The sequence below is a fragment of the Cajanus cajan genome, chromosome 7 (assembly GCF_000230855.2).
Source record: "Cajanus cajan strain Asha chromosome 7, NIPB_CcT2T_4, whole genome shotgun sequence".
Lineage (NCBI taxonomy): Eukaryota > Viridiplantae > Streptophyta > Magnoliopsida > Fabales > Fabaceae > Cajanus > Cajanus cajan.
The window spans coordinates 34,300,357-34,325,370 of NC_138523.1; the positions used below are offsets into that span (position 1 = coordinate 34,300,357).

The window sequence follows — 25,014 nt, forward strand, 5'->3', positions numbered from 1 at the left end:
GATAAAAATGTTGTCACTTATAGTAGTAAAACTAGTGACATCAAATGCTTTAAATGTCTTGGGAGAGGCCATATAGCTTCTCAATGTCCAACTAAAAAGGTCATGATTTTGAGAGGACAAGACATTTATAGTAGTCTTGATGAATCTAGTTCTACCACTTCAAGTGGTAGTGAGACTAGTGAGGAAGATCCTAAAATTGAAAAGTTATATCCTGTGGATGGTGATCTTCTTATGATCAAAAGGCTTCTTGGAAGCCAACCTTGTCCCACTTCACTATCTCAAAGAGAGAACATCTTTCATACAAGATGTTTGGTTTCTAAAAGAACTTGTTCTCTCATTGTTGATAGTGGATCATGTTCTAATTGTTGTAGTACAAGGTTGGTTAACAAGTTAGCCCTTACCACCATTCCTCACCCTCACCCTTATAAACTTCATTGGCTCAATGAAGGTGAGGAATTGGAGGTGAATCAACAAGTGAAGGTCAAGTTTTCTATAGGGGATTATAAAGACAAAGTTTTATGTGATGTGATCCCTATGGAAGCTTGTCATATTTTGCTTGGTAGGCCATGGCAATTTGATAAACAAACTATACATGATGGCCTCACTAACAAAATATCCTTCACTCATAAAAATAAGGAAATTGTTTTTAATCCTTTAACACCATCCCAAGTGTTTGAGGATCAAAAGCAAATGAAAAAGAAAAGAAACAAAGAAAAGAAAGAAGGAAAGAGTGTGGATAAAGGGGACTCCACTAAGACCTTTATGAAAAGTTATATCCTGTTGATCGAGGCCGTACCCGGTCAAATAAAAAAACAATTAATGTAGTACTAGGAAGTGACTCCTAGGTCGTCTCCCAAGGACCAATTGTCTCAGTCAAAGGTTCCAACACACAGTGGGGGGGGGTTGGTTCAGATTATCGAGTTAAATAAAACGAGCAGAAGTATGGATTACTTGCAGTAATTAAAATAGGTCAGACCCCTGAACATAATGCACCTCTGATTTCCTTGGTTCACAACAAATAATCTGTCCAACATAATCCTGTTCAGTCCATGATTAATCAACTAAGCGAAGACTAACATGAGACCTCACTACACGAATTAAGCAAACGTGAACCTTGCAAGACCTCCTTCCCCAGGATTAAGCAACCTGAGATACTGAACGTGAACAACCCAGAGTCATTAAGCATGGCTCAAATGTTGAACGCCTCAGAACAGAGATCCCACAAGGGAGGATCAAGCGGAGCAGAAATGCAACGCATAGAGAACCTCTTTCAGAGGATTGCATTCTGTCCAAGGGCCCAAACCCTGGGATTTAGCCCTCCATTAAAATAGCAACAGAAACGAAAATAGAAGAAAACATGAAAGTGGCAACAGCGATGCAAGCAAAACGTAGCAGAGAAGAGGAAGAAGAAAACGAAAATGGAAGCAGGAACATAATACAAAATGTGAATAATAATAGCAAAACGTGAATGTTCAGATACAAGAGGAAGATCAACCAGAAAACAACCAGAAAACGTGAAGAACAAAGAGCCACCAGCAGAAAACGAAAAAAAACAAAGTTCCCAGAGAGACAGCAACGTGGTCACATCCAGTCTGCATGTGGGTGCTGCTCTTTTCCCTAGAAAAACCCTAATAGAGTGTAAAAATGGGCCCCCAACTGGTCTGACCCGAAAATACAATAAAAATAAACGAAAAATAAAATAAAATGTTGATATGGCATAAGTGGTGCAATGGTGACATGGCATGTGATGTGGCAGATGACGTGGCAGCTCTTCTTGAAGTCCAAAAATTTATTCCAAGCCCAAATAATTATTAAATTGCCCTGAAAATAAAAATTGGGATAATAAGATCTAGAAAATTCAATTTAGTTAAAATATGAATTACCGGTTGTCGCCACCGGCCCGAAACGGGCTTTCGGCATTCGCGAAGACGGTCGAGCTCGCTTATTATTTTGGTTTTGAAAGTGTATTGGATTATTAGAACGACTTGTTCTCAAACTGAGACCTTGTCGATCTTATCCAATTTATTTATTAAAATGTCTCACCAATCCATATTAATCCCAAGCGGGACCCTCCATGGATTAGTGGTTTTCGTAAAAGGAGGGTTCGTGGAGTCGCCACCAATGTTTTACTCAAAACATTGGAAAAAGGGATAAGGCAATTGATTTTATAAATCAACTTTGGCCATTACAACCAGAGTTGGGTAAGGGAGTCGGTTACGCGTGGGGAAGGTGTTAGCACCCCACAGCGCCCCTTTCGGGTTCCCTATGACAGATTATTTTCTAAAAGAACAGTATAAAATTACTAAATTACCCCTATTTATTCTAAGCGATTATAAATTGACTATCTACATGATGACAGTTTAAATATGCACACAGAAAGCAGTAAAAGGAAGGATTGAAGGGAAACCTCTTGAAGCGTGCTTTTATATATTGCAAAGAACTGGGAAGCGTTTTGGCGTTCCCTCGCTCTACAAGCCCGCTCCTCGCTCTCCTAGAACAAAATTTTAACTAAGGGAATCAAAAAGATTTCCCCTCGACTAGGTTCGATCCTCAAGCAAAATGGCTCGGGGCTCAAGAACTTCGTCGGATCGACTCCCAGAGAGATTTCTAGGGCAGAACACTGCTCAAAAACCCCAGAATACTCAAGTAGGGAGTCAAGACTGAGTGAAAAAGTGTGGAATGACGTCCAATTGACGTCATATTTATAGGGAATAGGCGCAATACGGCCTACAGGGGCAATACGGCCGTATTGAAATTTTTGAACTTCAATACGGTCGTATTGAAGTTCAATACGGTCGTATTGAAATTCAGAAATTTCAATACGCCCGTATTGAGTTCGCTGCGGTTGTATTGAAGTGTCAATACGGTCGTATTGACTTCAGTACGACCGTATTGAAGTGTCAATACGGTCGTATTGACTTTAGTACGGCCGTATTGGGCTTTTTCCCTCCACTTCCTTATTTTGAGCTATTCTAAGACCTCTAGACCTACAGAGAACCCTCCTAGGGCCTTCGAGGAGTCCTTCTGGCTGATTATCCTTCAGTCTTCGAGAGTCTTCAAGCTTTATTTCCGACCCGGGCAATTTTAGGGGTCTACAGCTGCCCCCCCTTTACTTAGTCAAACGGTCTTTTGGTGTGCCGATTGACAAGTAAAGGAGTTGACCCAATTGTCCGGGTAATGTGCCATCCTTCCGACTTGTAGTGTCTTCAGGTGGGAAAATTGTTGAGTAGCCTCTCCAGGTTGGTGCATACCTCCGCGCTTCTAGTCACTTTGGTAGCGTGAGTCTTGCCCTCTCCAGGGTGAGTATTAATCGTCGCCTTGTGAGTCTTGCCCTCTCCAGGGTGAGTTTGCCCTCTCCAGGGTGAGTTTGCCCTCTCCGGGGTGAGTTTGCCCTCTCCGGGGTGAGTATTAGTCGTCGCCTCTCCAGACTTGTGCGTGAGTCTTGCCCTCTCCAGGGTGAGTTTGCCCTCTCCAGGGTGAGTTTGCCCTCTCCGGGGTGAGTATTAGTCGTCGCCTCTCCAAACTTGTGCGTGAGTCTTGCCCTCTCCAGGGTGAGTTTGCCCTCTCCAGGGTGAGTTTGCCCTCTCCGGGGTGAGTATTAGTCGTCGCCTCTCCAGACTTGTGCGTGAGTCTTGCCCTCTCCAGGGTGAGTTTGCCCTCTCCAGGGTGAGTTTGCCCTCTCCAGGGTGAGTTTGCCCTCTCCGGGGTGAGTATTAGTCGTCGCCTCTCCAGACTTGTGCGTGAGTCTTGCCCTCTCCAGGGTGAGTTTGCCCTCTCCAGGGTCTGCCTCCGTGTTCTTGACGACATTGGCAATGTGAGTTTGCCCTCTCCAGGGATTTGAGATGATTTTTGTCTCCACAGTCCACGATGCTGCTTTGACGGTTTGACTTTGATTTTGGTGCCACTGAGGGCTGGATAACGCAGGGATCCGTCTAGGGGATGTGCAGTCATTCATAGGTTCCTGTGCCCCAACTTGCATTGCATTGTTGGTACCCATTGAGGAATTTCTGTTTCCTTGGGGTGTAGACACAGATGCTCTTCTTGAATTGAGCGATGCCTTATGTTTGGCTGACGTCCTTTGACGTTGGTGGAGTATCCCGGTTTATCCTTATTCGGGTATCTCTTTTGGGTTTTCTGATTTTGCTGCCTCTGTGTAGGCTGTTATCCACTGGGGGATTTTGACATGTTGATTTTTTTTTTTTTTTTTTTTTTTGACTGGCCTAGGCAGATAGTCTTGATGTTCGATGTTTTGGCGGGATGCCAAATTCCAATTGGGGAATTTTATTAATCTTTTTGATTTTCTTCCCCTTTTGTGGGGATGCCTCTTGGATAGGCGATCATCCACTGGGGATTGATGTTGATTGGCCTCTTTTGTTTAGGCAGATCATCTTGACGATCATTTGTTAGGCTGAGAGCCAAATTCCACTTGGGGAATAGTTTATTGGTCTTCCTTTTGAAGAGATGCCTTTTTAGTAGGCGATTGGGGATTTGAAGTTTTTATTCATCCCAGAGTATTATTTAGAAAGCCTCTTCAGGCTTAGCTTCACTCATCGCTTTTGAGTTGGAAAGCTATCCTCCATTGGGGAAGTTTAAAGTCCTTAGACATTTTTCTTGGATGATCAGGCCTCCTTTGGGGATTTCACTGATCGCATTCTGATAGCTTTCACTGGGGAATTTGGCCCGTGAGTGTAAGCTTGAGATATCTCTGGGGAATCGAGCCTTTCTAGGCTCAACTATTCTGAAGAAAGAGTATTGTTTCTGCGAGCCTCTCCAGGCTCAATTATTCTGAGGGAGTATTCTTTCTGCGAGCCTCTCCAGGCTCAGTTATTCTGAAGGGAGTATTCTTTCTGCGAGCCTCTCCAGGCTCGATTATTCTGTATACTGTGGAGGATGTGGAGTATTATTTTGGTAAGCCTCTCCAGGCTTAGTTATTCGGTACAAATTGTTTGTTGGATTTTCTATATCCTTGCCTTTTTTATTTTCTGCTTTTTCTGTATTTTGCCTTTTCTTCTGATTTGGCTTTTTCTGTATTTTGCCTTTTTTATGTTTTTGGCTTTTGCTGTACAGAAATTAAAAGTGCTAAAGAAATTAAATTTATGAGAGAGTATTATTTCGGCAAGCCTCTCCAGGCTCAGTTATTTTGTAGGAGTATTATTTCGGCAAGCCTCTCCAGGCTCAATTATTCTGTGGGAGTATTGTTTCGGCAAGCCTCTCCAGGCTCAATTATTCTGTACGAGTATTATTTCGGCAAGCCTCTCCAGGCTCAATTATTCTGAGAGTATTATTTCGGCGAGCCTCTCCAGGCTCAGTTATTCTGTATGACGTTGTTGATTTTCTGAATCTTTGCATTTTGTTTGCTGTTGTCATACACAAGCAATTTTTCTATTTTTTCTATTTTATGCAGTTGCCTCATGATAAGGTCTTTGAATGTGCAACTAATGTGTGTGTGATGCACAAATGCAATACAATTTTTTACTTTTGTTCATTTATTTAGAAAAGTGAGTGGATCTCCCTATCCTCTTCTTCTTGGAGGACTTTCTGTCATTGACGTGAGGGAGTATTTTTGTGAGCCTTTATGCAGGGGATTATGGATTTTACAGGAACCCCTCCAATTTTCTTTTATTGACCGATTATTAATGGAATTTCGTACAATTTTATGAAAAACCAACTCAAAGGCATAATCACATGGTCAAGAGAGAAAAGAAACAAATGGATATTTTATTGATATTCACAAATGTTTATACAGAAAGATTTACAAAAGGAATTTCTGAAGAAAGGCTGGCCAAGGTAGGCTATACATTTTTGGCTTAAACAATTATATCTGTAATTGCTGCTCTTCCCGTTTCCCTAGTTGTTTCGGGTGAGATGCCTGAGCCAGGAGTGTAGATACTGCAAGACGCTTGCTTCTAGAAGATTATCACTTGAACCGCCTTTCGGTTTTCGGTTCAAGTGATCGTTGCTTGCTTTGTTTTTATATCTTATTCTTTTGCCCCTAATTTTTGCCTAGGACATGTCCTAGCGGGGATAATTTTGCCTTTGTTTTGCCTAGTACCCTTGTACTGGCGGGCTTTTATTTCTCCCTAATTTTTGTCTAGGACGCCCTTTTCGGGTTTTCATCCTAGCGGGCTTATGCAAGCAACGTCTTCAAGCATAATACTTCTTTATCACGTCAGTGTTGACTGGGTATCGAAGTTCTTCTCCATTCGTGTCTGTGAGGATTAATGCTCCTGCTGAGAAGACTCGTTTTATCACGTATGGTCCTCCATGATTCGGGGCATACTTTCCGATTTTGTTCTTTTGAGTTGGTAGCAATTTCTTCATTACCAACTCTCCCTCATGGTAGACTCGAGGGTGGACTTTCTTGTCAAAAGCCTTTTTGGTCTTCCTCTGATAGGCTTGACCATGGCATATGGCGTTCAGCCGTTTCTTTTTGATGAGGTTCAACTAGTCATACCGGCTTTGAACCCATTCTACCTCGGAAAGTTTTGTTTCCATAATTACCCTTAGAGAAGGTATCTCGACTTCGACGGGTAGAACCGCCTCCATCCCATAGACGAGTGAGAATGGAATAGCTCTTGTAAATGGACGTACTGAAGTCCTATAGCCATGAGGAGCGAAGGGTAACATCTCGTGTCAGTCTTTAAATGAGACAACCGTCTTTTGTACTATTTTTTGATGTTCTTATTGGTTGCCTTGACTGCCCCATTCATCTTTGACCGATATGGGGAAGAGTTGTGGTGTTGGATCTTGAATTCTTGGCACAGTTCTTCCACCATTTTATTATCCAGATTAGACCCATTATCAGTGATGGTTTATTTCTCCATGCTTCCACTAGATTATCCTAAAATCTTTTGGGACAAGAGAGAAAAGAAAAGAAAGATATTTTTATTCTGAAGTTTGTGTTTTAGAGGGGATTTATTTTTTCAAAAATGGTTTTTGTAAGAATGGGTGGCCAAGGTAGGCTTAAGTGTTTAGGCTTGTTTGATTAAACACTTATGAAGTTAAAAAATCGTGTTGTGATTCGACAACTTGGATAGCTTCCCTTGAACCTTTCTTTTTGAATTTGGTTTATGGTACCATCATGGATTTCTTTTGTTTTTTGATTGTCCTTATTTTTGCCTAAAACACCCTTTTGTGGCGTTTTAGCGGACTTTTGTTTTTATTCATTTTTTGCAACCCTAACTTTTGCCTAGGTCACCCTTTCGTGGGATTCCTAGCGGGTTTTTTGCTCTTATTTTTGTGCAGTCCCTTTTTTGGGTTTCCTGCCGAGCTTCTTTTATTTTGAAGGATTTATTTTTATCCATGATGGCACTTGTCAAGGCCAAGGGAAGGTGCTCCAAGTTGTCACACACACTTCCACATAAAAATGATGTGGGTTTATTATTATTAAGATGATTTTAACCTCATTCATGTTTATTCAAACAGGGTTAAAAAATGTGGTTTAGAATTTTATTATAAGCAAGAAAAGAAGCAACGAAGAATGATTTTATTATAATCATAGTGGAAACATGTGTCCTTATTTTATCACTGATATGGGTCCCAGTGTTGGCCTCTTTTATCTTTCGGCCATGCCCCAAATTCACGGTCTCGAGCTTCTTGATCTAGCAATCTTTGCAGATCCGAAAAAATGGTCTCCTCATCACTGTCCAACTCAACCCTTTCACCTTCGGATCCCGGTCAGAGCGAACAATTACAGACACAATTATTTTATTGGTTCTGTTTAGGTTTAGAATTTATTAATATTGATGAGGAAAGAGAGAAAAGAACAAAAGAGAGAGTGATGTGTGAAATGCCTCTTTATTGATATATGTAAAATGTACAAAAACCCTTATTTACATGAAAAGGTTCTCATGATCTCGGGTACTGATCATGAGTCCCTAAAAGAGAAATATGAAGGGGCCCTATCGTGGCTTGCCATTCTCTACTCCTGCTTTGGTAGAGGATTCTTGCTCACGTCGGGCGCTGTCGAATCGAAGGTGATCCACCCTGCATCGATAAGGTCTTGGACCTTATATTTGAGAGCTCTGCAGTTCTCCGTTGAATGCCCCGATGCCCCCGAATGGTATAGACATTTGTCTTGTGGTTTGTACCAATAGGGGTGAGGTGGATCAATCTTCTTTAGTGGAACGTAAGCTAGAAGTTTGGCTTCTACTAGCTTCGGCAGGAGATCGCTGTAGGTGGTCGGAAGTTTATCAAACTTCTTCACAGGGGTGAGTTGCGACTTTCCTGACTTCGAAGTGGAAGAAGATGAAGAAATATTTACGGCATTGACTCCTCCCTCCTTCTTCTTCCCGTAGGTCTTCTTGGCTTCAAATGATTGGGAAAGCCCAGCTAGCTTCCCACTTTTCAGCCCTTGTTCCACTCTTTCGCCAATGGTGATGATGTCCGAGAAGAGTGTTGTCGTGTTCCCTATCATCTTGTCATAATAGGGACCGGTCAACGAGTTTATGAATAAGGACGCCGTCTCCTTATCCGACAGCGGGGGCTCTATTTGTGCCGCCAACTCCCTCCATCGTTGGGCGTACGCCTTGAAGGATTCATCATTTGTCTTACTCAAGGCTTGAAGATCGGACCTATCGGGTGTTAGGTCGATGTTGTATTTGTAGCGCTTGAGGAAGGCGTCGGCCAACTGCCTCCATGTATGTACTAGATTTCCGTCTAGCTGCATATACCAGTTGAGCGCGGTTTCAGCTAAGCTCTCTTGGAAACAGTGGATCAAGAGCTTTTCATTTGTGGCGTATGCAGCCATTTTGCGACAGTACATGGTGAGATGACTTTTGGGGCAAGTCGATCCCACGTACTTCGGGAAATCTGGCACTTTAAATTTAGGAGGGAATTGAATGTCCCTCACTAAGCACATATCGGCGGCATCTTTGACATCAAAATCATGCCCCTCCATAGCCCTTAGCCGATCCTCGAGGGCATGGAATTGTTCCTTTGAGACCTTGGGCTCTTTTATTATAATTCCTGCCCCAAGGGGTACGGCGTTTGGAGGATCTTTTTCATGCTCCTCCTCCTCTCCCTCATGATGGGACCCATGGTCACTGTGATGAGATCCATGAATGTTATGGTGACGCATGAGTTCCAACATTTGCGCCATCTGCTCTTTGAGCTGTGAAAGCTCGGTCGTGAGCTTCTTGTTTTGTTCCTCTAGCGCTTCCATTTTCTTGATTTTCTTTGCGCGTGTGAGGACAGAGAGATGACCAGCCACTTTCTAAAATGAATGTTTATTCTAATTAGCTTATTTATGATATGAATACACTCTTGACATGAGCTTGATAACCTTTCATCTTTGAGGCGCTGCCTTTTTAAGATGAAAGTTTATCACCCTCCCTAGACTATTATCTCTCCACAACGGAGAATCTCAATAGTCACGGGTCTCTTTCACTCACATCGAGAGGGTATTAGTGAACCTATAAATGATGATGAGGATGCATGAGGTTTTATTGATAATGATGCCTATGCTCCTTACTTTTATTATATTTTCACACATTGGTCTTTCCTCTCATGTCATGGTTTTTTCATGCATGGGGATTATTTCTAGACCTTATCACGAGGTTATTTATTAATGCACAAACAATTGCACATAAACATTTACACAAACAATTCACTCATCCACGAACAGTCACGAGCGAATCACGAGGTAGGGGTCTCCTGCAGAAAAGTGCATATTCAAGGAGGATCTAACTGTTCTCACTTGGTCAAAGGCCCCCAAGGTGCCCCCATTATAGGGACCCAATTCCTCTCGTCGTAGGTCGATGGAAAGCTCCAACGCACCGTCGGACTCAAGTTCATGGTTATCACCTTGAGTGATGTTTTCCGACAACGGTCTCATAGGCTCCTATAAACCCATCAACCGGCCGTACTAACATCCACTCCCTATGGATTACCACTCATGCCCCCGGGTATAGAGGGAACTGTTGTGTGCAAAGGTTTGTGTGCAATTTATTTCAAACAATTGCGGAAAATTAAACAAACAACAGTTATTTAAAGCCAAATATATAAAACATATTATCATACAAGTGAGGGGTAATAAAGTAATTTTAACTATTATTTGTTAAAAATAATCTGTCACTAAATGGGACTGACTCTCGAGGCTTCCCCAGTGAAGTCGCCATCTGTCGCCACCGGCCCGAAACGGGCTTTCGGCATTCGCGAAGACGGTCGAGCTCGCTTATTATTTTGGTTTTGAAAGTGTATTGGATTATTAGAACGACTTGTTCTCAAACTGAGACCTTGTCGATCTTATCCAATTTATTTATTAAAATGTCTCACCAATCCATATTAATCCCAAGCGGGACCCTCCATGGATTAGTGGTTTTCGTAAAAGGAGGGTTCGTGGAGTCGCCACCAATGTTTTACTCAAAACATTGGAAAAAGGGATAAGGCAATTGATTTTATAAATCAACTTTGGCCATTACAACCAGAGTTGGGTAAGGGAGTCGGTTACGCGTGGGGAAGGTGTTAGCACCCCACAGCGCCCCTTTCGGGTTCCCTATGACAGATTATTTTCTAAAAGAACAGTATAAAATTACTAAATTACCCCTATTTATTCTAAGCGATTATAAATTGACTATCTACATGATGACAGTTTAAATATGCACACAGAAAGCAGTAAAAGGAAGGATTGAAGGGAAACCTCTTGAAGCGTGCTTTTATATATTGCAAAGAACTGGGAAGCGTTTTGGCGTTCCCTCGCTCTACAAGCCCGCTCCTCGCTCTCCTAGAACAAAATTTTAACTAAGGGAATCAAAAAGATTTCCCCTCGACTAGGTTCGATCCTCAAGCAAAATGGCTCGGGGCTCAAGAACTTCGTCGGATCGACTCCCAGAGAGATTTCTAGGGCAGAACACTGCTCAAAAACCCCAGAATACTCAAGTAGGGAGTCAAGACTGAGTGAAAAAGTGTGGAATGACGTCCAATTGACGTCATATTTATAGGGAATAGGCGCAATACGGCCTACAGGGGCAATACGGCCGTATTGAAATTTTTGAACTTCAATACGGTCATTGAAGTTCAATACGGTCGTATTGAAATTCAGAAATTTCAATACGCCCGTATTGAGTTCGCTGCGGTTGTATTGAAGTGTCAATACGGTCGTATTGACTTCAGTACGACCGTATTGAAGTGTCAATACGGTCGTATTGACTTTAGTACGGCCGTATTGGGCTTTTTCCCTCCACTTCCTTATTTTGAGCTATTCTAAGACCTCTAGACCTACAGAGAACCCTCCTAGGGCCTTCGAGGAGTCCTTCTGGCTGATTATCCTTCAGTCTTCGAGAGTCTTCAAGCTTTATTTCCGACCCGGGCAATTTTAGGGGTCTACACCGGTCCAATTAAAGTCCAAATAGAAAACAGTGTAGAATATAAACAATTAAGCACAAATCAGAGATTAAGATAAGCACAGAAAGGTAAGAAAATAAGGGAAAATAATGACTCATCAAATTCCCCCACACTTAGCCTTTTGCACTCCTGGGCAAAATCAAAAAGCAGAGCAAGGAACAATTTAAAAGATACCAAAGATAGCAAAGAGAGCTACATGGAGAGAAACGAAAACAAAAACAACAACACACAAACAGACAGAGTTACATAATCCTCATTGAATCCTGAGAAAAGAGAGGAATAGGCAACATGCAACACACAAAGAGTCAAAGAAACCGGATACTTATGGAAATCATCCAAGCATTTCAAAACATGACAAGACAATCAATCAACTTAAGAGGTGAATCAAAAATAACAGAACCTCACAAGATGCACTGTATCACTGTATCTCTCAAGTGTCTAGGCAACTGTATACTCTCAAAGCACTCATGAAAAACAAGCAACAGATAGACTTGGCAAGCCTCTAAAATCAACACTCAACACACATGCACATGAGGATCAAAAGGTCTTTTTAGGGTTGTAATGAGGCCAAGGACAGGGTAGAGGATAATATATGGGATAAGTAACTACAAACCAGAGGAAGCAGAGGGACAATGGGGAATAAGTCAAGAATAAACATAATAAGCAAACCCAAAACCTCTAATGACCTCTAAAATAACCAATCCTCTTCCCCTTTGCCTCATACAATTTCTCTTTTTTTTTGTTTTTTTTTGTTTTTTTTTTGTTTTTTTTTTGTTTTGTTTTTTTTTTTGTTTTGTTTTTTTTTTTTGTTTTTTTTGTTTTTTTTGTTTTTTTTGAATACATGAACAGTACACACGAAATTTTGAGATAATCTAATATAAGATGTGCAGAGAAATAAATATACAGCATGAAGAACCAACTAGCCAATATATATCATCCAATGAAACATACACACACACCCCTACACTTATTCAAGAACTTATTCCCAAAACAATTCCAAAGCTCCAAAACTCCCTAAGGTTAAGGTAATCATGGTTTTTCACTTAAGGCTTGTAATGAGGTTCGAACAAAGAAGGGGAAATAGGCTCAGTAGGGGTTATCAGAGGAGTTAATTCAAGGTAGGCTTATTTGGCTAGAGGCTTATCAGAATAAAAATGCCTTAATCCTTTCCAAACATGCATGTGGACCAAGAAATATCAAACAGAGTCAAGCCAAGGATATTGTGCAAGCAATCAAGAGGCAAAACACACAAGAAAGAGCAGAGAAAGGGTCAAACCTCACATAGGGTAAATCTGTCACATTCAATTCAACCTCTCAAACCTCATAATCAAATTGCCAAGCAGAGAAAGACAGGGATTTCAATCCATAGAATATCAAGTAACTCATATCCAAGAGTGAAGCAAGTGCCCACAAACTATCAAAACCCAGAAATCAAAGAGAAACATGCAAAACTATATATAACAACACAACTAAACGTAAAACCTAAACCAAAAATAACAAATAAACCCTAAAAACATGTAACCAAAACAGTCCCCCCCCACACTTAAATCACACATTGTCCCAATGTGGCCCAAACAGATGATCAGAGCAATTAGAACAATCAATAAATCTGGACAAGTGCAATGAAAGTAAAGAAGGAGAAGGGGAAAGAAGACTCCCTAAATCATGGTGGGAGAGAAGCAGGGTCAAGCAGAGACATCTCCTCTACCACTGCATTCAACAGGGAGGGATTGCTAAGAAAAGGCTTCAGACGGTGCCCATTGACTTTAAAGCTCTTATCTGTGGATTGACTTTTGATCTCAACTGTACCATAAGGATAAACATTAGTAACAACAAAAGGTCCAATCCACTTAGATCGTAACTTACCACCCATGAGTCCGAGCCGAGAATTGTACAAGAGAACTTGTTGTCCAACCACGAAGTCCTTCCTAGCTATCAAGCTGTCATGGAACTTCTTGGTTTTCTCCTTGTAGAATTTTGAATTCTCGTAGGCTTCCAAGCGGATCTCATCAAGTTCATTTAGTTGCAACCTCCTTTCCTCACCAGCCTGATCAATTGAGAAGTTACAGGTCTTCACAGCCCAGTAGGCCCGATGCTCAATCTCAACTGGTAAATGACATGCCTTGCCAAAGACAACCCGATAAGGAGACATTCCTATGGGTGCTTTGTAGGCAGTCCTATGTGCCCAAAGAGCATCATCCAACCTGTTACTCCAATCTTTTCTGTTGGGCTGCACAATCTTCTCTAAGATCCTTTTGATCTCCCTATTTGAAATCTCAGCTTGCCCATTAGTCTGGGGGTGGTAGGGTGTAGAAATTCTGTGCACAACCCCATACTTCCTAAGCAAGGCCTGCATGGATCTGTTACAAAAATGGGTGCCCTGATCACTAACAATAGCTCTGGGTACTCCAAACCTGCAGAATATGTTAGATCTGACAAAATCTACAACAACCCGAGCATCATTAGTTCTGGTGGGTTTGGCTTCCACCCATTTTGAAACATAATCAACAGCTAAAAGAATGTAGGAAAAACCAAAAGAAACAGGAAAAGGACCCATGAAATCAATACCCCAGACATCAAACACCTCACAGAATAGCATGGGCTGTTGAGGCATCTGCTGTCTCCATGTAAGGGATCCTCCTGCTCGTTGACACTGCTCACAAGTGCTACAAATCTTCCACGCATCCTTGAAGATGGTGGGCCAGTAAAAACCACAGTCAAGCACCTTGCGAGCTGTCCTCTGAATGCCAAGATGGCCACCTGGTGCGGAAGAGTGACAAAACTGCAGGACCGAATCAATCTCATGATCTGGTATGCATCTCCTAATAACCTGGTCACTGCACAACTTCCACAAATAGGGGTCATCCCAAATATAATGCTTAGCATCACTTTTAAGTTTATCAATCTGAGCTTTAGATGCTAAGGGAGGAAAAACAGAAGCAACTAAATAATTAACAATGTTCGCAAACCAAGGGGTGGTAGAAGCAGAAATAGAAGAAATAATCAACAAATTTTCATCAGGAAAGTTATCCTGGATGGGCATGACATCAGCACTGTCCTCAGCTCTCTCAATCCTACTGAGATGGTCTGCCACTAAGTTTTGTGCTCCACTCCTGTCTCGGATGTCCAAATCAAACTCCTGCAGCCAGAGCATCCATCTGATAAGCCTAGGCTTTGAGTCAGCCTTCTTCAACAGGTACTTTAGAGCTGCATGATCTGTAAAAACAACAACACGAGAACCAAGCAAATATGATCGAAATTTATCAAGTGCAAAAACAATAGCTAAAAGTTCCTTTTCCGTGGTCGTGTAATTTGCTTGAGCAGCATCCAATGTCCTGGAAGCGTAGTATATCACCCTAGGTGATCTGTCAACCCTCTGTGCTAAGACAGCCCCTAGTGCATAATTTGAAGCATCGCACATCAACTCAAAGGGAACTGTCCAGTCTGGTGCCTGTATGATAGGAGTGGTGGTCAAGGCTGTCTTGAGGCAATCAAATGCCTCCTTGCACCTGTCATCAAAATCAAATTCAATATCTTTCTGAAGCAAGCTGGATAGTGGAAGGGCTTTCTTGCTGAAGTCCTTAATGAAGCGCCTGTAGAAACCTGCATGGCCAAGAAAAGATCGCACCTCTCGCACGCAAGAGGGGTAAGGCAATTGTGCAATAACAGATATCTTGGCAGGATCAACTTCAATGCCTTTACTAGAAATGATATGCCCCAAAACTATACCCTGTTCAACCATGAAATGACATTTCTCAAAATTAAGAACAAGGTTAGTCTCAATGCATCTATTCAGAACTCTATCCAAACTATCCAAGCATGCATCAAAAGAGGATCCATAAACAGTAAAATCATCCATAAACACCTCTATGCAAGTTTCAAGAAAATCACTAAAAATACTGAGCATGCACCGCTGGAAGGTACCAGGGGCATTGCATAGGCCAAAAGGCATCCTCCTATAGGCAAAAGTGCCAAAGGGACAGGTGAATGTGGTTTTCTCTTGATCCTCAGGAGCAATGTGGATTTGAAAGTAACCAGAAAAACCATCAAGAAAACAGTAGTGAGATTTACCTGCCAGACGCTCAAGCATCTGATCAATGAAGGGCAGAGGAAAGTGATCCTTCCTAGTTGCTTGATTCAGCCTCCGGTAGTCGATGCAGACCCTCCAACTGTTTTGCACTCTAGTGGGAATGAGCTCGTCCCTCTCATTTTTCACAACAGTGAGACCTGTCTTCTTGGGGACAACCTGGACCGGACTCACCCACTGACTATCTGATATAGGATAAATGATCCCAGCTTGAAGAAGCTTGGTCACCTCCTTCTTCACTACATCCAAAATGACAGGGTTGAGTCGCCTCTGGGGTTGTCTGACTGGTTTAGCTCCATCCTCTAAGAGTATCCTATGCATGCAAGTGGATGGGCTGATACCAGGGATGTCCGCCAGGGTCCAACCGATGGCTTTCTTATGCTTTTTCAGAACGTGCAACAGTTTCTCCTCTTGAACAGCATCAAGGGAGGTGGAAATGATAACTGGAAACTTCTCATCATCCTCCAAGTAGGCATACTTGAGGTTTTCTGGTAGAGGCTTTAATTCTGGAATGGGTGCTGGCTGAACAGTGGAAGGAACTAAGGGTTCCACAGCATGTACCTCAACCTGCAAGTCAGACTCACGTGTACTTCCTGAAACATGGTTAGTGCATTCTGACTCTAAAGAAATAATATCCAGAGGTACAGCACCCAAAACATCATATGCACAATCAGTTACAAAATCACAATTATTCTTGGGACAGGAATCAAAATCTGATACAGAAACAGATTCAAAATCAAAAACAGAATCAGAATCAGTGCATGCAAGAGAAGTATATAGATCAGACAGAAAACAATGTTTCTTATCATGCAGAGAATGAAAATTAGAAGAATACTCATCAACAATATCATCAAGTATCTCAGCACGAAAAACAGAATGGTTTTCAGATGGATGTTTCATGGCATCAAGAATGTTAAAATGGACAATACTATCACCAAATTCCATGGATAATGTACCAGCATACACATCAATCTTAGTTCGGGCTGTTTTCAAAAATGGTCTGCCTAAAATGATTGGGGCAGATCCATGGGAGAATCCCTCCTCCATATCAAGCACATAAAAATCGGCAGGGAAAATCAGTTCACCAACCCGAACTAAAACATCCTCAATCAAACCTGTAGGGTGGGCAACACTTCTATTTGCCAACTGTATCACCACACCCGTAGGTCGCATAGGACCAAGAGACAAAGATTTAAAAATGGACAGAGGCATGACATTTATAGAAGCACCCAGATCAAGCATGGCATTTTCAAATTTGTTATTCCCAATAATACAAGGTATGCAGAAAGTACCTGGGTCCTTACATTTTTCAGGAATGTGAGGAACAGATTTACCTATCAAAGCAGACACATTTCTGCCCATGCTGATTCTCTCATTTCCCTTCATCTTCCTTTTATGAGTGCACAGCTCCTTGAGGAATTTTGCATATCTCGGGATTTGCTTTATGGCATCAAGCAAAGGTATGTTCACCTCTACTTTCCTGAAGGTCTCCAAGATTTCCTTATCCACCTCTTCCATTTTTTTGCTTGGAATCACCTTAGGAGGAAATGGAAGAGGGATAGGAGGCTGCAAATCTGAACTGGTGCTGGAAGAAGGTCCACCTGCATGATGTTGATCATTTTTGACACCAACTGGTTGATCATTTTGCTCAGATGCAGATGTTGGAACTGGAACTGGTACAGGTGCAGATGGCGGTGGAGGTACTACAGTGGGCATGTCAATCTGTTTCCCGGACCTCAATGTGATGGCACTCACATTTCTTGGATTCTGCACAGTCTGTGAAGGCAACTTATCTGAATTTTGTGACTGTGCCTGATTAAGTTGAGTAGCCATCTGTCCCATTTGATTGGTCAAGCTCTGAATGGAAGCTCTGGTCTCTTGCTGGAATTGCATATTTTGAATTGTCATCTGCCTCACTAACTCCTCCAATGAAGGTTCGGAAGTAGAAGATTGAGGAGCTGATGGTGCAGGAGCTTCATTCTGCTGCCTGTGATATTGCTGTTGTTGCTGCTGCTGAACTGGTGGAGGCACATAAGGTCTGCTTGGACCAGCAGAACTCTGAAATGGTGGTGAAGGTTGTTGCTGCTGCTGCGAAGACCATCTAAGATTAGGATGATTCCTCCATCCTGGATTATATCTGTTGTTGGACAAATCACAATTTTGTTGTTGCTGCTGCATTGGTCTGTTATTGTAGATATTTGCAGCATAGGCTTGAGGAGCATTAACATCAGAAGACTGCTGCAATGATGGACACGAATCTGTATGATGATCATTTGATGTGCAAAGGCCGCAAACTCTTGCCACAGATGCTGACTTTTGATTCGCAGCAAGTTGACTCACCAGGCTGACCAAGGCATCAAGTTTACTCTCCAGCTTTTTATCTGTATCAGTGGCCACATCATGAACTCCTCTAACAACAATTGCATTGTCATTTCTGGTACTGAATTGTTGAGAGTTGGAGGCCATCTTTTCTATTAAGTTCCTGGCTTCAGCTGGGGTCATGTCACCAAGTGCTCCACCACTTGCTGCATCTATCATACTCCGCTCCATGTTATTCAGCCCCTCATAGAAATATTGTAGCAACAACTGCTCTGAAATCTGGTGGTGAGGACAGCTTGCACATAATTTCTTGAATCTTTCCCAGTACTCATACAAGGTTTCTCCACTGAGTTGTCTGATCCCTGATATATCCTTCCTAATTGCAGTGGTCCGTGAGGCAGGGAAGAATTTCTCCAGAAACATTCTTTTGAGATCATCCCAGCTAGTGATGGACCTGGGAGCCAAATAATACAGCCAGTCCTTAGCAACTCCCTCCAATGAATGTGGAAATGCCTTCAGGTAGATGTGATCCTCTTGAACATCAGGAGGCTTCATGGTAGAACATACAATATGAAACTCCTTTAGATGTTTGTGTGGATCCTCACCTGCATGACCATGAAACTTGGGCAACAAATGAATTAGTCCAGTTTTAAGCACGAAAGGAACATCTTCTTCAGGATATTGGATGCACAAAGTCTCATAAGTGAAATCAGGTGCAGCCATCTCCCTAAGAGTCCTCTCACGAGGTCCATTATGTTCACCCATGTTTTGTTGTTGACTTGAATGAAGTTCAGATGCAACACTTATACTATCACTAACACTATCACTATCACTATCTAAAGATGGAATGATATGCTCTCTAATTAATCTATGGAATGTCCTATCAATCTCAGGATCAAATGGATACAAAAATCCAGGGTTGCTCCTAGTCATGCACTACATGCAACACATGCATCAGGACACGTGAACAGTAGGGGTAAACTGGGAATTTCCATGAAAGCTCAGAAAATATCAAAACTAATGCACCAACATCATCCTAAAATCATAAGACACGACCACAAAAAAGTTGAGAACAAAATTCCAAACCTAACTATTTTTTAAAAATTATAAAAGTTTGGAAAAATAGTGAAATAAAACTTCAAAAATACAAAAGAAATAGTAAATGACGTTTTTTTGAAGATCTGGCTGGGGCCACACGGCGTAGCTGTGTGGGTTGGATAGATCTTTTTTTTCTACACAAAATGAAAAAAAAGTTTGCCTAATTCCGATAACCAGAGCGAAAGTTATGGCCGTTTGAAGTTTTGCTGAAAAAGTTTTTTTAAAAAAATTTGTATCTCCAAATTTTGACCAAACTATGTGCCCTAGCTATTTTTTACACAAAATATAGGTTGAAAGAAGTTACCACAAAAAAAATCAGACAAAAATAACAAGTCTAGCTATGGAAACCAAAAATCACAATTAATTGGAAAATTCTAGCACTATTCAGCACTATTCACAGCCACTTGATGCACCAGCTTTTGAGCCAATTTTCACAAGTAAATACAAGTAAATGTAGTACTAGGAAGTGACTCCTAGGTCGTTCTCTCAAGGAATAATGCATTTAAGCCATAGGATTCAAGCAACGGAAATTAAAATAGAGGGGGGGGTTTTGATTGAAAAAGAAACAAATAAATGGTAACCAAACGGTAACAAACAATAAACTAAAAAGTTGGATTCCTTAACTAGATAGCTTGACCTCTTATCCTCAATTAATCTAAACATGCAAGTTACTGAGTTAAATCACATTCGAGCTCCTAATTAACCAACTAATCGAAGATTAATTAAGAATTAAACAAAGTAAGTTGCAGTTAAGCACTTACACAACCCACTTCAATTCTCTATTTGTAAATCTCATCACAATTCACATAATCTCGTTAACTAAGCGAAAACCCAATTATATGACTTGTGAAATTAATAATGATTCGTCAATTAACTAAGCGAAAATCTAAGAACCATTCATTAAGAACTCAAATAGAGATTATGGAATGTAATTCAACTCAAAAACAACATTAAAACACCATTAACCTCAAAGAGAAGTTGCTATCCACATTAAGAAATCCAACCAAAGCTACTTAGCTACTCATAGCACTAGCTAGTAAATTAAACCCTAAGCTAATCAACATCGAGACCATAAATTCGAAATTAAACTCTCATGGGAAGCAGCAAAATAGCAATAGAAACAACCACAAAGCATGAATACAAGCTAGAATCACAATAAACTTGAACTAAAGCAAGAAGCAACAACTAAAGAGATATTGAACTTGAAATTGTAAATTGAAAGAAGGGAAAGTGAATAACAACTGAAATTAGAGATTACATTTCTAACCCATGGAGAGATTCGCATCAAAGGAGTCCAAAGAAGTGTTGAAAATGAAGGAAAAAGAAAGAAGAAGAAGAAAGAAGAGACCCTAAACTAAACCTAAGAAAAAAAACTAAAAACGGAAGAGAAGGTGGAAGCAATGGGAGCAAGCCCCCGTGAGTGTGCCTCTAGCCCCTGTCTTCTGCTCTCTTTTAGGGTTTCTTAAATTACCCTTTTGCCCTTCTAGAAGGCTTGGGTCAAATTGGGCCCAAACTGATTTGAACATTGCAAAACAAGGCCCAAAACGTTTCCAGATTCCGTGGGTCATTTTCGGGCTCCATTTTGACCATCTTAGGCTTCGAATTAGGAGATGCACATTAGTGAGACATTTGTAGCTTTTTCTCTTAGCTTTCCAACGCCACTAAGATTGCTCAATTCGGAGTCCTGTAGCTCCAGATATGGCCAAAACACCGAGCAAAGGTCAAACTGTCCAGAAACAGAAATTTGATTAGTTTTGCAATTAAGCCCATAATTCAAATGACAATTAGCAAACATGATAAAACCACGAAATTAACCCTAAATGTGAGAAGTAATCAATGTCATAATGATATGAATTGAAGCACTAAATTACGGCTCATCACCTGTGGATGGTGATCTTCTTATGATCAAAAGGCTTCTTGGAAGCCAACCTTGTCCCACTTCACTATCTCAAAGAGAGAACATCTTTCATACAAGATGTTTGGTTTCTAAAAGAACTTGTTCTCTCATTGTTGATAGTGGATCATGTTCTAATTGTTGTAGTACAAGGTTGGTTAACAAGTTAGCCCTTACCACCATTCCTCACCCTCACCCTTATAAACTTCATTGGCTCAATGAAGGTGAGGAATTGGAGGTGAATCAACAAGTGAAGGTCAAGTTTTCTATAGGGGATTATAAAGACAAAGTTTTATGTGATGTGATCCCTATGGAAGCTTGTCATATTTTGCTTGGTAGGCCATGGCAATTTGATAAACAAACTATACATGATGGCCTCACTAACAAAATATCCTTCACTCATAAAAATAAGGAAATTGTTTTTAATCCTTTAACACCATCCCAAGTGTTTGAGGATCAAAAGCAAATGAAAAAGAAAAGAAACAAAGAAAAGAAAGAAGGAAAGAGTGTGGATAAAGGGGACTCCACTAAGACCTTTATGACAAAAGAGAGTTATTTTATGACCAAACAAGACTTGAAAAGAACTCTCTTTATTCACAAAAGTCTTGACTCTTATCCTAATGCTGCCACTTATCTTAAAGTTGAGAATGAGGAACAAAATGAATTTCAAGTAAAGAATTCTTCTCAACTTCGAGATATAGTGAAGAAGGAGTGGACTATACCTAGTGTTACTCCTTATACTACTTCCTTGAAGGTGCACAAGGAAGGAAGTATTTCTTTAGATTTCATAAAGCACCCAATTTTCGGTTTACATTGTTTAGTAGATATAACTTGTAATATTCTATATTCTATGTTTGATCTTATGGGAAGTTCTTATTTTTTTGAACTTAATATGTTTCCTTCCCTACAAGACAAAAATAGATTATATGACTATGAGTATCTAATAAACAATCAAATCCAAAATTGTTTAGGACGTTTTTTAGTAGTATTTTCTTTATATTTTAGGAAAAGCCTAGGATACCATTTAGGGTACTTTAGGCAAGATATTGTAGTGTTTAAAAATCAGTCTTTTTATTGTCTTAGTCATAGTGTTCTTACATTTTTAGGTTTTACTTCTAGGTTATGCTTAGAAGAGGAGCCTATTTCTAGAGAGTCTAATATTTTATCTTTCTTTGTTAGGTTAGATACTAGGACTCCTCTTAGGATCCATGATCTTTTATCTTATCATGTTACTTCTTATTCCTTTCATGTTTTATATGTAGGTGTTAATTTTTCTTCTTCCATTCATCCTCGAGATTTGAGGACAAATCCTTTTCAAGAGGGAGGGGATGATGGAATCATGCTTTGGAGTGCAAGAGGTGACATACTCAAAGAACCAAGAGGAGTTGGCTAGACATGAAGGTTTGGGCCAGTCAGGGCCCAATGGGCCTGATGGGCCTGGGAAGGCCCAAGTTGAACTTTTCATGGGCCATATTTTGCTATAGCTATTTTCATATGTTTTGTATACATCATGTTAGTATAGGTATCATATATTTTGGTCTTGTATTTTGGACCACATAGAGTAGCATTTTAGGTTTTAGGCTAGTTGGGCCTAGTTTTGGGCTTCATGGGTCTTTGGGCTTTTGGTACCCAATATTGGGCTCATTTTCATTCTTGTAATTTTTCCTTTCCATTGTAATTGTTTGACCAATGTAATTAGATCATTAGAATAGGAAAATACAAGGAATACTAAAGTATGCTAATTAGGTTAAATTAGGTTTAATTTGGAAGTCATTTAAGTTACATTTGAGTCACATGTTTAGCACCATGGGTGGCTGAACATGTGCCACTCAAATTAACCCTAAATGACTCTCAAATCACACCTAAATGCACCTTGGTACCTAAATTTTCGGACTTACACATGTGCACCAAAGTTTGAATTCAAAATTCAAATTTGAATTCAAACTTTAGGCGCCATTTTGTGAGGCTTTAGTTTAGGCACCTATGGGTCACAATTCCGTGCATACTTAAGCCATTCTTTCACCTTTTGTATTCACTTTGAACCTTATATGAAATTTGAGAGCCAAGAGCCGAATTTCCTTTTCAAAGTCCTCTAGAGAATTCATCTCAAAAACCTAGGGAGTTCATCTTCTTCCTACTCTTTGAAGTGAGTCTTCCATTGATCTTTGAGCTTGGATGCTTCCATCCAAGGCTTGAACCTTCATCCATCCGTGTTCCTTCATCAATTAAGTTCCATTTCATTTGGTAATATCTCCTTGAAGAGGATCCGTGGCTAGGAGGAGCTAAGGAGAAGAACATTCATCACTTCTCACTAACCTCTTCCATCATTTTTGGTATCAAGAGCAAGGTTCTTCAAGGAGATAAGTTGTTTCACTTTTGAGTCCGTTTCTTCTTGTGTTCTAGTGTGTTCATTGTGTTCTTCTTGTCTTGTTTGAGTTTATTTTCGGATCTATATGTTTTGAATCACATTTTGTTCCATAGATCCATTGGTTGATTGTTTTTGAATTTTCTTCCACAATCAACATGTTTAGGACCTTTTAGCTTGTGCTTGTTTTGATTTAATTTGAGTCTCTCCATTCTTGTATGTGTCCGTGATTGGACTTCATGCATTTGCATTAGATTTTGGTTTTTAATCCATGTTTTGTCTTAGATTTTGTGTTTAGTTCTTATATGTTCAAAAACTCCTTGAATAGCATGTGGACCTAATTGTTTTTTAGTACATTGTTCATCATTTTTTGATTCGGTCATACTTCTAATGTGCCTACCTATATGTGCTTTTTCTTTTACCTTATTGTGTTCATGATTTGCTATTAGTCCTAGCAAGTTTCCTTAGAGTTAGGTTTCCTTTGTGTTCTTAAGTTTTCAAATCACATTCCATTGAAAATCTTATAAAAAAATTTTGACTCAAAATTTCAAGTGTAATCCTACTTCTAGTGCACTAATTTTTGTGGATTCAAATTAAAAAAAAAAAAAGTGAGTTAAGAGGCTGGAAAACAGAGTTTAAAACAGAGCCTAAAGACCTAATGTTCAAAATAAAAAGAGTTCAAAAGAAATCCAAACCAAAACCTAAAGACTAGTGCACTAGTTTCTCAAATTTACTTGAATTTTGATCTAATTTTTGGCTAACTTGTAGTCTCGATTTCTATAGCTTGGAATCATAGAAAAATTTGAAACAATATGACTCTTCTAAAAGCTCTAGTAAAAGTCAAGAAAAAGAAAAAGAAAATGATAAAAATGTTGTCACTTATAGTAGTAAAACTAGTGACATCAAATGCTTTAAATGTCTTGGGAGAGGCCATATAGCTTCTCAATGTCCAACTAAAAAGGTCATGATTTTGAGAGGACAAGACATTTATAGTAGTCTTGATGAATCTAGTTCTACCACTTCAAGTGGTAGTGAGACTAGTGAGGAAGATCCTAAAATTGAAAAGTTATATCCTGTGGATGGTGATCTTCTTATGATCAAAAGGCTTCTTGGAAGCCAACCTTGTCCCACTTCACTATCTCAAAGAGAGAACATCTTTCATACAAGATGTTTGGTTTCTAAAAGAACTTGTTCTCTCATTGTTGATAGTGGATCATGTTCTAATTGTTGTAGTACAAGGTTGGTTAACAAGTTAGCCCTTACCACCATTCCTCACCCTCACCCTTATAAACTTCATTGGCTCAATGAAGGTGAGGAATTGGAGGTGAATCAACAAGTGAAGGTCAAGTTTTCTATAGGGGATTATAAAGACAAAGTTTTATGTGATGTGATCCCTATGGAAGCTTGTCATATTTTGCTTGGTAGGCCATGGCAATTTGATAAACAAACTATACATGATGGCCTCACTAACAAAATATCCTTCACTCATAAAAATAAGGAAATTGTTTTTAATCCTTTAACACCATCCCAAGTGTTTGAGGATCAAAAGCAAATGAAAAAGAAAAGAAACAAAGAAAAGAAAGAAGGAAAGAGTGTGGATAAAGGGGACTCCACTAAGACCTTTATGACAAAAGAGAGTTATTTTATGACCAAACAAGACTTGAAAAGAACTCTCTTTATTCACAAAAGTCTTGACTCTTATCCTAATGCTGCCACTTATCTTAAAGTTGAGAATGAGGAACAAAATGAATTTCAAGTAAAGAATTCTTCTCAACTTCGAGATATAGTGAAGAAGGAGTGGACTATACCTAGTGTTACTCCTTATACTACTTCCTTGAAGGTGCACAAGGAAGGAAGTATTTCTTTAGATTTCATAAAGCACCCAATTTTCGGTTTACATTGTTTAGT

At 40.1% G+C, this 25,014-nt stretch overlaps 1 long non-coding RNA gene across 1 annotated transcript; it reads right to left on the reverse strand.

The window, feature by feature from the left end:
* Nucleotides 1–1,419: 1,419 nt before the first annotated feature.
* On the reverse strand, nucleotides 1,420–21,210 carry LOC145949530 (uncharacterized). Its single transcript, XR_014427770.1, has 2 exons — nucleotides 20,106–21,210; nucleotides 1,420–1,821 (listed from the first exon to the last, which is right to left on the reverse strand). It is a non-coding gene; the product is annotated as an uncharacterized LOC145949530 (long non-coding RNA).
* Nucleotides 21,211–25,014: the final 3,804 nt, after the last annotated feature.